Here is a 16632-nt window from a genome sequence, read left to right on the forward strand (position 1 = left end):
TGGTCCAGTTTTTACAGCCACTGACCCCGGAACACGTATGCCAGAGTCGGCATGGGTTCAAATCCGGCACACTGCCCTTTGACTCACCCTCCCAGGTCCTTCCAACATTTTACTATCTCTTCAATAAAGCTAAAAAAATTACGAAAGGAATGGGACTGCCCCACTCCTTAAGAAAATACATATATACTGTGAATCCCAAACGCAGACCAACTTATCACAAGACATGTAAGCCTATCTTAGTCTTAAATAATACAATTAGTGCCTAATACTGAACTAGGGACGGGCATTTGACATTTTTTGACGTTTCCAGTACTCGCATGATTTTTTTCTGAGTACTCAACAAAAACAAAAAATATGTAAAAAGGCCCACACACACTGGGAGAGAAAAAGTGGACATTTATCTATAGGCCTATGCCAACAGTGCTCAACAAAGCCTAATTTATCATAGCATTGCAGATAACAAATCCTAATTGCTAAATGTATTAGATATACCATCCCGTTCACAAAAATGGTTCGCTCCTACACACAGTGAGTCATGTGGCCGTGGCTTGCTATATAAAATCAAAATCACATTTTATTTGTCACATGCGCCAAATACAACAGGTGTAGACCTTACCATGAAATGCTTACTTACAAGCCCTTGACCAACAACGCAGTTAAGAAAAATAAGAGTTAAGAAAATATTTACTAAATAAACTAAGTAACAATAAAATTAAAATAACGAGACTATATACAGGGAGTACCGGTACAGAGTCAATGTGCAGGGGTACAGGTTAGTCTAGGTAATATGTACATGTAGGTAGGGGTAAAGTGACTATGCATAGATAATAAACAGCGAGTAAGGGGTGGCTGGAGTCTTTGACAATTGTTTGGGCCTTCCTCTGACACCGCCTAGTTTAGAGGTCCTGGATGGCAGGAAGCTTGGCCCCAGTGATGTACTGGGCCATACGCACTACCCTCTGTAGCGCATTACAGTCGGATGCCGAGCAGTTTCCATACCAGGCGGTGATGCAACCAGTCAGGATGCCATCGATGGTGCAGCTATATAACTTTTTGAGGATCTGGGGACCCATGCCAAATCTTTTCAGTCTGCTGAGGGGGAATATGCATTGTCGTGCCCTCTTCACGACTGTCTTGGTGTGTTTGGACCATGATAGATTGTTGTTGACGTGGACACCAAGGAACTTGAAGCTCTCGACCCACTCCACAACAGCCCCGTCGATGAGAATGGGAGCGTGTACGGCCCTCCTTGTAGTTTACGATCATCTCCTTTGTCTTGTTGACATTGAGGGAGAGGTTGTTGTCCTGGAACCACACGGCCAGGTCTCTGACCTCCTCCCTATAGGCTGTCTCATCGTTGTCGGTGATCAGGCCTACCACCGTTGTGTCGTCGGCAAACTTGATGGTGTTGGAGTCATGCTTGGCCACGCAGTCGTGGGGGAACAGGCAGTACAGGAGTGGACTAAGCACGCATCCCTGAGGGGCCCCAGTGTTGAGGATCTGCGTGGCAGATGTGTTGTTGTCTACCCTTACAACATGGGGGCGGCCCGTAAGGGAGTCCAGGATCCAGTTGCAGAGGGAGGTGTTTAGACCCAAGGTCCTTAGCTTAGTGATGAGCTTTGTGGGCACTATGGTGTTGAACTCTGAGCTGTAGTCAATGAACAGCATTCTCACATAGGTGTTCCTTTTGTCCAGGTAGGAAAGGGCAGTGTGGAGTGCAACAGATTACGTCGTCTGTGGATCTGTTTGGGTGGTATGCGAATTGGATTGGGTCTAGGGTTTCCAGGATGATTGTGTTGATGTGAGCCATGACCAGCCTTTCAAAGCACTTCATGGCTACAGGCGTGGCGGTAGTCATTTAGGCAGGTTACCTTGGCATTCTTCGGTACAGGGACTATGGTGGATTGCTTGAAACATGTAGGTATTACAGACTCGGTCAGGGAGAGGTTGAAAATGTCAGTGAAGACACTTGCCAGTTGGTCCATGCATGCTCTGAGTACACGTCCTGGTAATCCGTCTGGCCCTGCGGCCTTGGGAATGTTGACCTGTTTAAACGTCTTACTCACATAAGCGTGATTACATAGTCGTCTGGAACAGCTGGTGCTCTCATTCATGCTTCAGTGTTGCTTGCCTCGAAGCGAGCCGGGGGGCTAAGGTCAGTCTGTTATATCTGGTGTTATTCTCCTGTCTTATTCGGTGTCCTGTGTGAACTTAAGTATGCTCTCTCTAATTCGCTCTCTCTCCCTCTCTCCCCGGAGGACCTGAGCCCTAGGACCATGCCTCAGGACTACCTGGCCTGATGACTCCTTGCTGTCCCCAGTCCACCTGGTCGTGCTGCTGTTCCAGTTTCAACTCTTCTACCTGCAGCTATGGAACCTTGCTTGACCTGTTCACCGGACGTGCTACCTTGTCCCAGACCTGCAGTTTTCAACTCGCTCGCTCTACCGCACCTGCTATTTCAATCTCTAAATGCCCGGCTATGAAAAGCCAAGTGACATTTACTCCTGATGTACTGACCTGTTGCAACCTCAACCACTGTGATTTTTTTTGACCCTGCTGATCATCTATGAACGTTTGAACATCTTGGAGAAAAATCTGGCCTTAATAGCCATGTACTGTTATAATCTCCACCCGGCACAGCCAGAAGGGGACTGGCCACCCCTCAGAGCCTGGTTCCTCTCTAGGTTTCTTCCTTTCTAGGGAGTTTTTCCTAGCCACCGTGCTTCTACATCTCCATTGCTTGCTGTTTGGGGTTTTAGGATGGGTTTCTGTATAGCACTTTGTGACATCTGCTGATGTAAAAAGGGCTTTATAAATACATTTGATTGACTGATTGATTGATTAATTCATTCATTCTGGTTGGGATATGTACGTACGGTCACTGTGGGGACGACATCATCGATGCACTTATTGATGAAGCCAGTGACTGATGTGGTATACTCCTCAATGCCATTGGATGAATCCCAGAACATATTCCAGTCTGTGCTAGCAAAACAGTCCTGTTGCTTAGCATCCGCGTCATCTGAGCACTTCCATATTGAGCTAGTCACTGGTACTTCCTGCTTTAGTTTTTGATTATAAGCAGGAGGATAGAATTATGGTCAGATTTGCCAAATGGAGGGCGAGGCAGAGCTTTGTACGCGTCTCTGTGTGTGGAGTAAAGGTGGTCTAGAGTTTTTTTTTTCCTCTGGTTGCACGTGACATGCTGGTAAAAAGTTAATCTGTTTTACCTAAGTTTTCCTGCATTAAAGTCCCCGGCCACTAGGAGCGCCGCTTCTGGATGAACATTTTCTTGTTTGCTTATGACCTTATACAGCTCGTTGAGTGCGGTCTTAGTGCCAGCATCGGTTTGTGGTGGTAAATAGACAGCTACGAAAAATATAGATGAAAAAAACTATTGGTAGATAGTGTGGTCTACAGCTTATCATGAGGTACTTTACCTCAGGCGAGCAAAACCTCAAGCCTTCCTTAATATTAGAGATTGCGCACCAGCTGTTATTGACAAAGACACAGACCACCAAATCAAATCAAATTTTATTTGTCATATACACGTGTTTAGCAGATGATATTGCGGGTGCAGCGAAATGCTTTTGCTTCTAGCTCCGACAGTGCAGTAATATCTAACAAGTAATATCTAACAATTTCACAACATATACACAATACACACAAATCTAAGTAAGGAATGGAATTAAGAATATATACACTACTGTTCAAACGTTTGGGGTCACTTAGAAATGTCCTTGTTTTCGAAAGAAAAGCAATTTTTTTGTCCATTAAAATAGCTGGCCTTCTTGAGACTAGTTGAGTATCTGGAGCATCAGCAATTGTGGGTTCGATTACAGGCTCAAAATGGCCAGAAACAAATAACTTTCTTCTGAAACTCGTCAGTCTATTCTTGTTCTGAGAAATGAAGGCTATTCCATGCGAGAAAATGCCAAGGAACTGAAGATCTCGTACAACGCTGTGTACTACTCCCTTCACAGAACAGCGCAAACTGGCTCTAACCAGAATAGAAAGAGGAGTGGGAGGCCCCAGTGCACAACTGAGCAAGAGGACAAATACATTAGTGTCTAGTTTGAGAAACAGGCACCTCACAGGTCCTCAACTGGCAGCTTCATTAAATAGTACCAGCAAAACACCAGTTTCAACGTCAACAGTGAAGAGGCGACTCAGGGATGCTGACCTAAGCAGAGTTGCAAAGAAAAAAACATATCTCAGACTGGCCAATAAAAATAAAAGATTAAGATGGGCAGTCTGAGATATGGCTTTTTCTTTGCAACTCTAATGTATTTGTCCTCTTGCTCAGTTGTGCACCGGGGCCTCCCACTCCTTTATATTCTGGTTAGAGCCAGTTTGCGCTGTTCTGTGAAGGGAATAGTTCACAGCGTTGTACGAGATCTTCAGTTTCTTGGCAAGTGCCATTTAAGGTTAATTTATAGAAACCTTAATATCAACTGGTTATATTATATCGTGGAACAATCTTCAAAAAGGCAGTAACCTCAGCAGTGGCGCTTGCTTGTAGAAGCCTATGGCTGAGTAATGGCATAAACTTGCTTTATTAATTTAACAGACAAAACAATCTTATTTCCTGAGCCCTTATCAGAGTCATCTATTTTATAGTAAAAAATAAAATAAAACATGATGTAATGTATCAAAATAAAATAGAACAGAATATTTTTCCAAATGAAAAAGTGCGAAGTGATGCGCATCTCGAGTCTGGAAGTTATTCTCAAATAGTGATCATTTGAAACGTGGCTCAATTTGGAGAGTTGAAAGAAAAGAAATTCAGGGTTAAAAACTCATCGGTCTTCTTTTCCATATACAGACGTTGGATTTAGTTTATACTGCCTGTTCTTTGGAATTTTCTAAATGGATTAACAATTCCACATTGAACAATGCATGGTGATGAATTACATCCATGACATCGGAAAATAGACTAGGCGCAATTATTCAAAAACTGCAGCTCATTGTTGGAAGACATACTTTCCTACTTCAATCAACCAGTCGATTTTGAATTTGTGACAAAACTGTTGTCATTTAGCATGGAATGTAGCTTGTGTATTGATAGGTTTTTATAGGCATTTTATTTCTGTAGGCCTAACGGGAACTTGTGTGTGCACTCAGCACGCGTTTGTGTAGGGCGCGGTCAGGACAATTGAGTAAATGAGACATGGAGGGGAAAGGGAATTTAGGGAGAGAAACTGTGTGATGCTTGGCTTGGTTTCTTTTTTTGTTGTGCCCCGCAAATCCACATGTACAAATGGAACACTAGAGTCAAAGCAAATTAATGTAGTCTTCAAGACAGGCAGCCACAAAATAGTTCTAAAGATTTGAGAAAGAAAAAGTGATCTCTGGTTAAAGATCGAGCTTTGACGTCTGTTCGAGTACTCATGCCTATCCCTTTACTGAACGCGCTCTTAAAATATTAACCATGCTCTCTTTAACCCTTATAACAACTGCACAGGCCCCATACTAACATCCACAATCAGGTGTCATAAAAATACACACCGGAACTCTTTTGAAGTTCTCTGTTTCACAGCAGATACGCTTGTTAATTCCTAACAGGCCTAACCTCAGCATGTCAATCTTTAGAAGAAGATGATAAGAACTGCAAAACATGCACAATGTCTTGACTTAAAAGCGGGACAAACATTCACATAATCTTTGGATACTGTATGACTACAAAGGATAGATACAAATGTTGGTTGAACTAAGTTAGCCAAGCCAATCCCAATATCAATAAGGTTTAAAGTCAAATAGAATTGTCCCTAAGCAAAAGACACATGTGTATCATAAAGTTTGGTCTGTGATAAGACAACATAAGCAACAACACCCTAAGATTGGCACTGAAATGACCATGTTCTAAACAGTGCCCTCCGTACTATGCCACGCTAAGTAACGCAAGTTACAGTTGAAGTCGGAAGTTTACATACACCTTAGCCAAATACATTTAAACTCAGTTTTTCACAATTCCTGACATTTAATCCTAGTAAAGATTCCCTGTCTTAGGTCAGTTAGGATCACCACTTTATTTTAAGTATAGTAGAGAATAGTAGAGAGAATGATTTATTTTAGCTTTTATTGATTTCATCACATTCCCAGTGGGTCAGAAGTTTACATACACCCAATTAGTATTTGGTAGCTTTGCCTTTAAATTGTTTAACTTGGGTCAAACGTTTCGGGTAGCCTTCCACAAGCTTCCCACAATAAGTTGGGTGAATTTTGGCCCATTCCTCCTGACAGAGCTGGTGTAACGGAGTCAGGTTTGTAGATCTCCTTGCTCACACACATTTTTTCAGTTCTGCCCACAAATGTTCTATAGGATTGAGGTCAGGGCTTTGTGATGGCCACTCCAATACGTTGACTTTGTTGTCCTTAAGCCATTTTGCCACAACTTTGGAAGTATGCTTGGGGTCATTGTCCATTTGGAAGACCCATTTGCGACCAAGCTTTAACTTCCTGACTGATGTCTTGATATGTTGCTTCAATATATCCACATAATTGTCCTTCCTCGTGATGCCATCTATTTTGTGAAGTGCACCAGTCCCTCCTGCAGCAAAGCACCCCCACAGCATGATGCTGCCATCCCCGTGCTTCACGGTTGGGATGGTGTTCTTCGGCTTGCAAGCACTCCCCTTTTTCCTCCAAACATAACGTTGGTCATTATGGCCAAACAGTTCTATTTTTGTTTCATCAGACCAGAGGACATTTCTCAAAAAAAGTACGATATTTTTCCCCATGTGCAGTTGCAAACCATAGTCTGGCTTTTTTATGGCGGTTTTAGAGCAGTGGCTTCTTCCTTGCTGAGCGTCCTTTCAGGTTATGTCGATATAGAACTCGTTTTACTGTGGATATAGATACTTTTGTACCGGTTTCCTCCAGCATCTTCACAAGGTCCTTTGCTGTTGTTCTGGGATTGATTTGCACTTTTCACACCAAAGTATGTTCATCTCTAGGAGACCTTCCTGAGCGGTATGACGGCTGCATGGTCCCATGGTGTTTATACTTGCATACTATTGTTTGTACAGATGAACGTGGTACCTTCAGGCGTTTGGAAATTGCTCCCAAGGATGAACCAGACTTGTGGAGGTCTACAATTTTTTTTCTGAGGTCTTGGCTGATTTCTTTTGATTTTCCCATGATGTCAAGCAAAGAGGCACTGATATTTGAAGGTAGGCCTTGAAATACATCCACAGGTACACCTCCAATTGACTCAAATTATGTCAATTAGCCTATCAGAAGCTTCTAAAGCCATGACATCATTTTCTGGAATTTTCCAAGCTGTTTAAAAGGCACAGTCAACAAGTCTATGTAAACTTCTGACCCACTGGAATTGTGATACATTGAATTATAAGTGAAATAATCTCTGTAAACAATTGTTGGAAAAATTACTTGTGTCATGCACAAAGTAGATGTCGTAACCAACTTGCGAAAACTATAGTTTGTTAACAGTTTTAATGAGTCCAACCTAAGTGTACAGTGGGGGGAAATAGTATTTAGTCAGCCACCAATTGTGCAAGGTCTCCCACTTAAAAAGATGAGAGGCCTGTAATTTTCATCATAGGTACACGTCAACTATGACAGACAAAATGAGAATTTTATTTCCAGAAAATCACATTGTAGGATTTTTTATGAATTTATTTGCATATTATGGTGGAAAGTAAGTATTTGGTCAATAACTAAAGTTTCTCAATACTTTGTTATATACCCTTTGTTGGCAATGACACAGGTCAAACGTTTTCTCTAAGTCTTCACAAGGTTTTCACACACTGTTGCTGGTATTTTGGCCCATTCCTCCATGCAGATCTCCTCTAGAGCAGTGATGTTTTGGGGCTGTCGCTGGGCAACACGGACTTTCAACTCCCTCCAAAGATTTTCCATGGGGTTGAGATCTGGAGACTGGCTAGGCCACTCCAGGACCTTGAAATGCTTCTTACGAAGCCACTCCTTCGTTGCCCGGGTGGTGTGTTTGGGATCATTGTCATGCTGAAAGACCCAGCCACGTTTCATCTTCAATGCCCTTGCTGATGGAAGGAGGTTTTCACTCAAAATCTCACGATACATGGCCCCATTCATTCTTTCCTTTACACGGATCAGTCGTCCTGGTCCCTTTGCAGAAAAACTGCCCCAAAGCATGATGTTTCCACCCCATGCTTCACAGTAGGTATGGTGTTATTTGGATGCAACTCAGCATTCTTTGTCCTCCAAACACGACGAGTTGAGTTTTTACCAAAAAGTTCTATTTTGGTTTCATCTGACCATATGACATTCTCCCAATCCTCTTCTGGATCATCCAAATGCACTCTAGCAAACTTCAGACGGGCCTGGACATGTACTGGCTTAAGCAGGGGGACACGTCTGGCACTGCAGGATTTGAGTCCCTGGCGGCATAGTGTGTTACTGATGGTAGGCTTTGTTACTTTGGTCCCAGCTCTCTGCAGGTCATTCACTAGGTCCCCCCGTGTGGTTCTGGGATTTTTGCTCACCGTTCTTGTGATCATTTTGACCCCACGGGGTGAGATCTTGCGTGGAGCCCCAGATCGAGGGAGATTATCAGTGGTCTTGTATGTCTTCTATTTCCTAATAATTGCTCCCACAGTTGATTTCTTCAAACCAAGCTGCTTACCTATTGCAGATTCAGTCTTCCCAGCCTGGTGCAGGTCTACACTTTTGTTTCTGGTGTCCTTTGACAGCTCTTTGGTCTTGGTCATAGTGGAGTTTGGAGTGTGACTGTTTGAGGTTGTGGACAGGTGTCTTTTATACTGATAACAAGTTCAAACAGGTGCCATTATTACAGGTAACGAGTGGAGGACAGAGGAGCCTCTTAAAGAAGAAGTTACAGGTCTGTGAGAGCCAGAAATCTTGCTTGTTTGTAGGTGACCAAATACTTATTTTCCACCATAATTTGCAAATAAATTCATTAAAAATCCTACAATGTGATTTTCTGGATTTTTTTTTCTCAATTTGTCTGTCATAGTTGACGTGTACCTATGATGAAAATTACAGGCCTCTCTCATCTTTTTAAGTGGGAGAACTTGCACAATTGGTGGCTGACTAAATACATTTTTTCCCCACTGTTTGTAAACTTCCGACATCAACTGTATGTAAAATACAGTATTATCGTACCAAGCATTTACAGTGCCTTAAGAAAGTATTACAGCCTGAATTCAAAATTAATTAAATACTTGTTTTCCCCTCACCCATCATCTACACACACACACACACACACTACCCCATAATGACAGTGAAAACATATTATTAGACAGTTTAGCAAATTTATTGAAAATGAAATTCACGCCCTTGGCAGCGATTACAGCTGTGAGTCTTCCTGGGTAAGTCTAAGAACTTTGCACACCTGGGTTGTACAATATATTAAAAAAATAATGCTCTGTCAAGTTGGATGTTGATCATTGCTAGACAGCCATAGATTTTAAAGCCGATTTAAGTCAAAACTGTAACTAAGCCGCTCAGGAACATTCAATGACGTCTTGGTAAGCAACTCCGGTGTATATTTGGCCTTGTGTTTTAGGTTATTGTCCTGCTGAAAAGTGAATTTGTCTCCCAGTATGTTGGATAGCAGACAACCAGGTTTTCCTCTAGGATTTTGCCTGTGTTTAGCTCTATTCTGTTTATTTTTATCCTAAAAAAGACTCCCTAGTCCTTGCAGATGACAAGCATACCCATAACATGATGCAGCCACCACCATGCTTGAAAATATGAAGAGCGGTACTCAGTGATGTGTTGTGTTGGATTTGCCCCAAACATAACACTTTGTATTTAGGACATAAAGTTAATTTCTTTGCCAAATTTCTGGCAGTTTTACTTTAGTGCCTTATTTCAATCAGGATGCATGTTTTGGAATATTTTTATTCTGTACAGGCTTCCTTCTCTTCACTCTCTCAATTAGGTTAGTATTGTGGAGTAAATGCAATGTTGTTGATCCATTCTCAGTTTACTCCTATCACAGCCATTAAACTCTGTAACTGTTTTAAAGTCACCCTTGGTGAAATCCCTGAGCGGTTTACTTCATCTCCGGCAACTGAGTTAGGAAGGACGCCTGTATCTTTGTAGTGGTTGTGTGTATTTATACACCATCCAAAGTGTAATTAATCAACTTCACCATGCTCAAAGGGATATGTCTGCTTTAAAAACAAAATCAATTTCCCAATAGGTGCCCTTCTTTGCAAGACATTGGGGAACCTCCCTGGTCTTTGTGGTTGAATCTGTGTTTGAAATTCATTACTTGACTGAGGGACCTTACAGATAATTGTATGTGTGGGGTACAGAGATTAGGTAGTCATTCAAAACCCATGTTAAACACTATTATTGCACACAGAGTCCATGCAACTTATTATGGGACTTGTTAATAAAATGTTTACTCCTGAACTTATTTAGGCTTGCCATAACAAATGGTTTGAATACTTATTGACTTAAGACATTTCAGCATTTCATTTTCTATTAATTTCTAAAAATATAATTCCACTGTAATTATGGGTTATTTGTGTAGGCCAGTGACACAAAATCTCAATGTAATACATTTTTAATTCAGGCTGTAACACAACAAAATGTGGAAAAAGTCAAGGGGTGTGAATACTTTCTGTAGGCAATGTATATTGTTGTTTAGTTTCCCACATTACATCTCTGTATCAAATCAAAGCCTGCAGTTTTGTGTTTGACATCAATTTCCAAGTAGTGTCTGCTAACGGAATCTGATACTGTAGCTCCAATGAAACCAAATACATTTCTCTCTTCATAAAACATCTAGACTGTCACACGGGGGAGAATCTGTTGAAAAGTAATAGCCCCCCATCTAGAGGACAAACAAGGTAATCTTTCAGATCAAATCAAACCACATTATTTGTCACTTGCACCGAATACAACATGTGTAGACTTTACTGTGAAATGCTTACTTATGAGCCCTCTCCGAACAATGCAGAGTTAAAAAGTTAGAAACATTTGCAAAAAATTAAAAAGGAAATAGTAAAACAATAAAATAACAATAACGAGACTATTTACAAGGAGTGCTGGTACCGAGTCAATGTAGGTCATCTTTCTCAGAAGACTATCATATACTGTGCATTGTATACTGAACAAAAATATAAAAGCAACAATTTCAAAGATTTTACTGAATTACAGTTCATATGAGGAAATCAATCAATTGAAATAAATTAATTAGGCCTTAATCTATGGATTTCACATGACTGGGCAGGGGTGCAGCCATGGTTGGGCCTGGGAGGGCATAGGCCCACCCACTTGGCAGCCAGGCCCAGCCAATCAGAATGAGTTTTTCCCCCACAAAAGAGATTTATTACAGACAGATCCCACAGGTCAAGAAGCCAGATGTGGAGGTCCTGGGCTGGCGTGGTTACACGTGGTTGTGAGGCCGGTTGGACATACCGCCAAATTCTCTAAAACGATGTTGGAGGCGGCTTATGGTAGAGAAATGAACATAAAATTCTCTGGCAACAGCTCTGGTGGACATTACTGCAGTCAGCATGCCAATTACACGCTCCCTCAAAACTTGAGACATCTGTGGCATTGTGTTGTACTGGGAAACGGTAACGGAATTATGCTGAGACTGAGTTTTAATTTGAAAATGTATGCCAAACATAAAACATTGATTCAATTTTTTTTTACAAACCATACAACTCTATGCACAATGACAACTTTGAACAGTTTACACAGTAAATAAAAATAAAAACATTTACTGGAAAAACTGTGCAGATGCCGTTTGGTAACAGAATTACACTAAAATCTCCCTCTGTTTTATTCTGTTACCACACTTTGTATCTGCACAGTTCTTCCTGTAAATGTGTTTTTGTAAAATTTTAAGTGGAATATCTTTTTTTTTTTTAAGAGTCCTTGTGCATAGCATTCTTTGGTTTGTTAAACTTTGAAATCAATGGTTTTTGTTTGGTATACAAAAACCGTAATTCCAATACCATGGAATTGCCCTTTTGCCTGACCTACTACTGTATAAACAACTTCATAAAAATAATCAACTTTATTTGTAAAGTGCTTGTCAAAACAGTGCTCAAGCTCCCAATGTTTGTACAGGATGCACAGGGACATACCACAGACCATGCTGTCCCACACTGCATACCCATCACTAAATGAGCAGAATAGCTACATTAAATGTCTGAATGGGATACAGAGTTACAATAGGTTACAAATCTGGGCTTTAGTTTCTTTGCACTGCATACAAACTCCAGCAGAGGCTGAGGACCTTCTGTTTATACTCAATCAGCAGAAGGTTTGTGAACGAACACTTGCAGCCTTTCGTGAACTAACACTCGCACTTGACTTTTAGATTACTAAAATGTAAGTGTGTGTTTGTGTGTGTGAGAGAGAGAGAGAGGACAAGATGGAGCGAGAGAACTACAGAGGGAAATAGAGATCAAAAGGAAGCAGACAGAGAGGAACAGAAAGGGGATGATAAAGAGAGGAGGGGGAGAGAGGGAATGTATAAATATTTTCAGGAAATGCATTCCAAATTCATATGGTAATGTATGACTTCAAAACAGCACTTAAGAGCTGTTCATAAAAATGTATTACATTCAGTACACAATCTAAACAGTCTTCAAACAAACAACATATTGCCAAATATAAATCATCCATGTTATGCTTGCACAATCTAAAGTCTCTTAATTTAACAGAATCTCTCAATTTAAGTAGCCTGAACAATAATGTGGCACAAGTTACATGGAAGGAACAGATATTAAAGGATACGTTTCCTGAAGACTAGTTTCGAAATAAATTGATTTCACTAGGCTACTATAAATTGACGATCAGTTACAATGATGCCTAATTAATTTATAACTAGGCCTATACCAAGAAATAATCGAACAATATACAGAATAAAGATACGAATTAATTATTGGACCTATAAGTCTATATTGCAACCTTATTAAAATACCATGAGAATGTTGACAAATATAAACAACTGGTTAAAGAAAACAAGACACACAAGTGACACACCTGCCAGATTGATTAGGGCAAGTAGGCTAATCTTTCCACAGTTAGCGTAAGACTTATTTTGAAATTAAAAGCGTTTAAAATAGCCACTGTGGAGTTATTCCCCCTACACTTAAGTACATTTTTTTCAATTATAATCAAAACATATTTGATTTAGTTCCTTGCCGAATACAAATCGCACATTTCACTGCCTGTTTTCGAAATGTTACTTTTTAAAGTCTCGCGCCGTAGAGAAACATCTTTGAAAAGTTTCACTTTCTTACCTTTGGTCGCTCGACTTCTTGAGTATTTCAGAGAGGAAAGCCACGTCAATTTCAGGTTATGAAGGAATATGTAGTTCTAGTCTCTTCATTGAAGGTCGTTGTCTTTATCATACATTTTATTGCTTTTACTTAGACTTCAAACTCTGTGAATGCTGCTTTCGTTGAGAATGACGTTGATTCAGTCACATGCCAGGAAATGTTTGTGGATGTAAACAATGTAAGCGTGCAACCAATACGTTATATATACACTAGATAACTAATTTGGGGCGCTGTGTTGAAGCCTCCGCGCCTCCATCTTGGCACTCCCCAACGTTATACATTATTTTATTTTTTTGCTGTATAAATGCATTTATTATTGTCTACATTCGTTTTTTCCACGTGTATTCTATTACAGACAACTTAATGCGTACTTGTAAATTATATTATGTGAGCTAAAAAAAATAATGTTTTAATGGGGGAAAAAATATTAACTCTTTAAAGTATATTTTTTTGTAGATTACTAATGTTACTGTCCCCACTACAACAAAAAATATACTGAAATACATGTAATTTTGTCCTTGAAACATTTAGTTGAAATACTGTACAATTCCATTCATTCCTATGGAGGACTGCTCCTACTAGGGAGTGGCAATATGGCCGACCGGTGGCTTCAAAGCCTCTCAATGGCCAACACATATCACAGCTATGCAGGGTTTATACGTCATTGCGTGCAACCAAGCGGGACACGCTGGAAGTGAAACTTTGTTGCAAATTATGTACAGTTGCTGAACAGTGAGAACTTTGTTGCCTAGTGATGAGTTCAACTAATGTTTTTTTCGCTTTAACTTCACTGTCTTGTCAATGACAAGCCTGAAGTTTATTGAGAAAGTGGTCTATTATTGTTCAGCTAGCGTCCGACCTACTTTAATTTACATGTAAACAGGTCTAAAAATCGGCCTACTTACTGGCTGTTTATGTCGTTCACTTAAAATTATCTTAAAATAATAATCATAATAATCATAATATAACCCTACCACTAATCATAATGAATGATAATATAATATTTAATTTACTAGCTGAATTGACATACACTGAGTATACCAAACATTAGGAACACACTTTTTGCCCTCAGAACAGCATGGACTCTACAAGGTGTCGAAAGCGTTCCACAGGGATGCTGGCCCATGTTTACTCCAATGCTTCCCACAGTTGTGTCAAGTTGGCTGGATGTCCTTTGGGTGGTGGACCTTTCTTGATACACACGGGAAACTGTTGAGCATGAAAAACCCAGCATCGTTGCAGTTCTTGACACAAACCGGTGCGCCTGGCAGCTTCTACCGTACCCCGTTCAAAGACACAAATCTTTTGAAGTGGGTTTGTCAAGTGACATCAATAAGGGATCATAGCTTTCACCTGGATTCACCTGGTCAGTCTATGTCATGGAAAGGGCATTTGTTCTTAATGTTTTGTAAACTTAGTGTATCTTGATGCAATATATAACACATCTCATCTGGAGAACAGAGAACATAATTCAATGCAATCATTTATTTAATTCAACCCACACCAAAATGAGGCCTATTTGCCATAAAGCATTTTCAAGAAACAGAGAATTTGGCTTTATTATAGCTTTTTTTGATCGCTTTATTTCGAGTGATACCTGACACATTGGCTGCATTTAAAGGCAGCTCAATTCTGATATTTTTCCAATAATTGGACTTTTGACCAATCAGATCAGATCTTTTGCTAACAATTGGGCAAAAGATCAGAATTGGGCTACCTGTGTAAACGCAGACATTGTCTGTGCATCTTCTGCATTCAGGTTCTTGACGCATCCATCCACCTGTGAATGAACAGTACCACCGATTGACTTATATACACTGCTCAAAAAAATAAAGGGAACACTTAAACAACACATCCTAGATCTGAATGAATGAAATAATCTTATTAAATACTTTTTCCTTTACATAGTTGAATGTGCTGACAACAAAATCACACAAAAATTATCTATGGAAATCTAATTTATCAACCCATGGAGGTCTGGATTTGGAGTCACCCTCAAAATTAAAGTGGAAAACCACACTACAGGCTGATCCAACTTTGATGTAATGTCCTTAAAGCAAGTCAAAATGAGGCTCAGTAGTGTGTGTGTGGCCTCCACGTGCCTGTATGACCTCCCTACAACGCCTGGGCATGCTCCTGATGAGGTGGCGGATGGTCTCCTGAGGGATCTCCTCCCAGACCTGGACTAAAGCATCCGCCAACTCCTGGACAGTCTGTGGTGCAACGTGGCGTTGGTGGATGGAGCGAGACATGATGTCCCAGATGTGCTCAATTGGATTCAGGTCTGGGGAACGGGCGGGCCAGTCCATAGCATCAATGCCTTCCTCTTGCAGGAACTGCTGACACACTCCAGCCACATGAGGTCTAGCATTGTCTTGCATTAGGAGGAACCCAGGGCCAACTGCACCAGCATATGGTCTCACAAGGGGTCTGAGCATCTCATCTCGGTACCTAATGGCAGTCAGGCTACCTCTGGCGAGCACATGGAGTGTGCAGCCCCCCAAAGAAATGCCACCCCACACCATGACTGACCCACCGCCAAACCGGTCATGCTGGAGGATGTTGCAGGCAGCAGAACATTCTCCACGGCGTCTCCAGACTCTGTCACGTCTGTCACATGTGCTCAGTGTGAACCTGCTTTCATCTGTGAAGAGCACAGGGCGCCAGTGGCGAATTTGCCAATCTTGGTGTTCTCTGGCAAATGCCAAACGTCCTGCACGGTGTTGGGCTGTAAGCACAACCCCCACCTGTGGACGTCGGGCCCTCATACCACCCTCATGGAGTCTGTTTCTGACCGTTTGAGCAGACACATGCACATTTGTGGCCTGCTGGAGGTCATTTTGCAGGGCTCTGGCAGTGCTCCTCCTGCTCCTCCTTGCACAAAGGCGGAGGTAGCGGTCCTGCTGCTGGGTTGTTGCCCTCCTACGGCCTCCTCCACGTCTCCTGATGTAATGGCCTGTCTCCTGGTAGCGCCTCCATGCTCTGGACACTACGCTGACAGACACAGCAAACCTTCTAGCCACAGCTCGCATTGATGTGCCATCCTGGATGAGCTGCACTACCTGAGCCACTTGTGTGGGTTGTAGACTCCGTCTCATGCTACCACTAGAGTGAAAGCACCGCCAGCATTCAAAAGTGACCAAAACATCAGCCAGGAAGCATAGGAACTGAGAAGTGGTCTGTGGTCACCACCTGCAGAACCACTTCTTTATTGGGGGTGTCTTGCTAATTGCCTATAATTTCCACCTGTTGTCTATTCCATTTGCACAACAGCATGTGAAATGTATTGTCAATCAGTGTTGCTTCCTAAGTGGACAGTTTGATTTCACAGAAGTGTGATTGACGTGAGTTACAT

The 16632-nt window shown here is 41.4% G+C and overlaps 1 protein-coding gene across 1 annotated transcript in view; it reads right to left on the reverse strand.

Annotated features, from left to right (window-relative positions):
• The window catches only part of LOC121576872 (cAMP-specific 3',5'-cyclic phosphodiesterase 4D), a 159419-nt gene extending 146009 nt beyond the window's left edge, over positions 1-13410 (reverse strand). Inside the window, exon 1 of the mRNA XM_045223527.1 lies at positions 13239-13410. The gene's annotated coding sequence lies outside the window, so the exon portion shown is untranslated. The remainder of the gene's footprint in view (positions 1-13238) is intronic.
• Between the last annotated feature and the right edge of the window lie 3222 nt (positions 13411-16632).

This window comes from Coregonus clupeaformis, chromosome 11 (genome assembly GCF_020615455.1).
Source record: "Coregonus clupeaformis isolate EN_2021a chromosome 11, ASM2061545v1, whole genome shotgun sequence".
Classification (NCBI taxonomy): domain Eukaryota; kingdom Metazoa; phylum Chordata; class Actinopteri; order Salmoniformes; family Salmonidae; genus Coregonus; species Coregonus clupeaformis.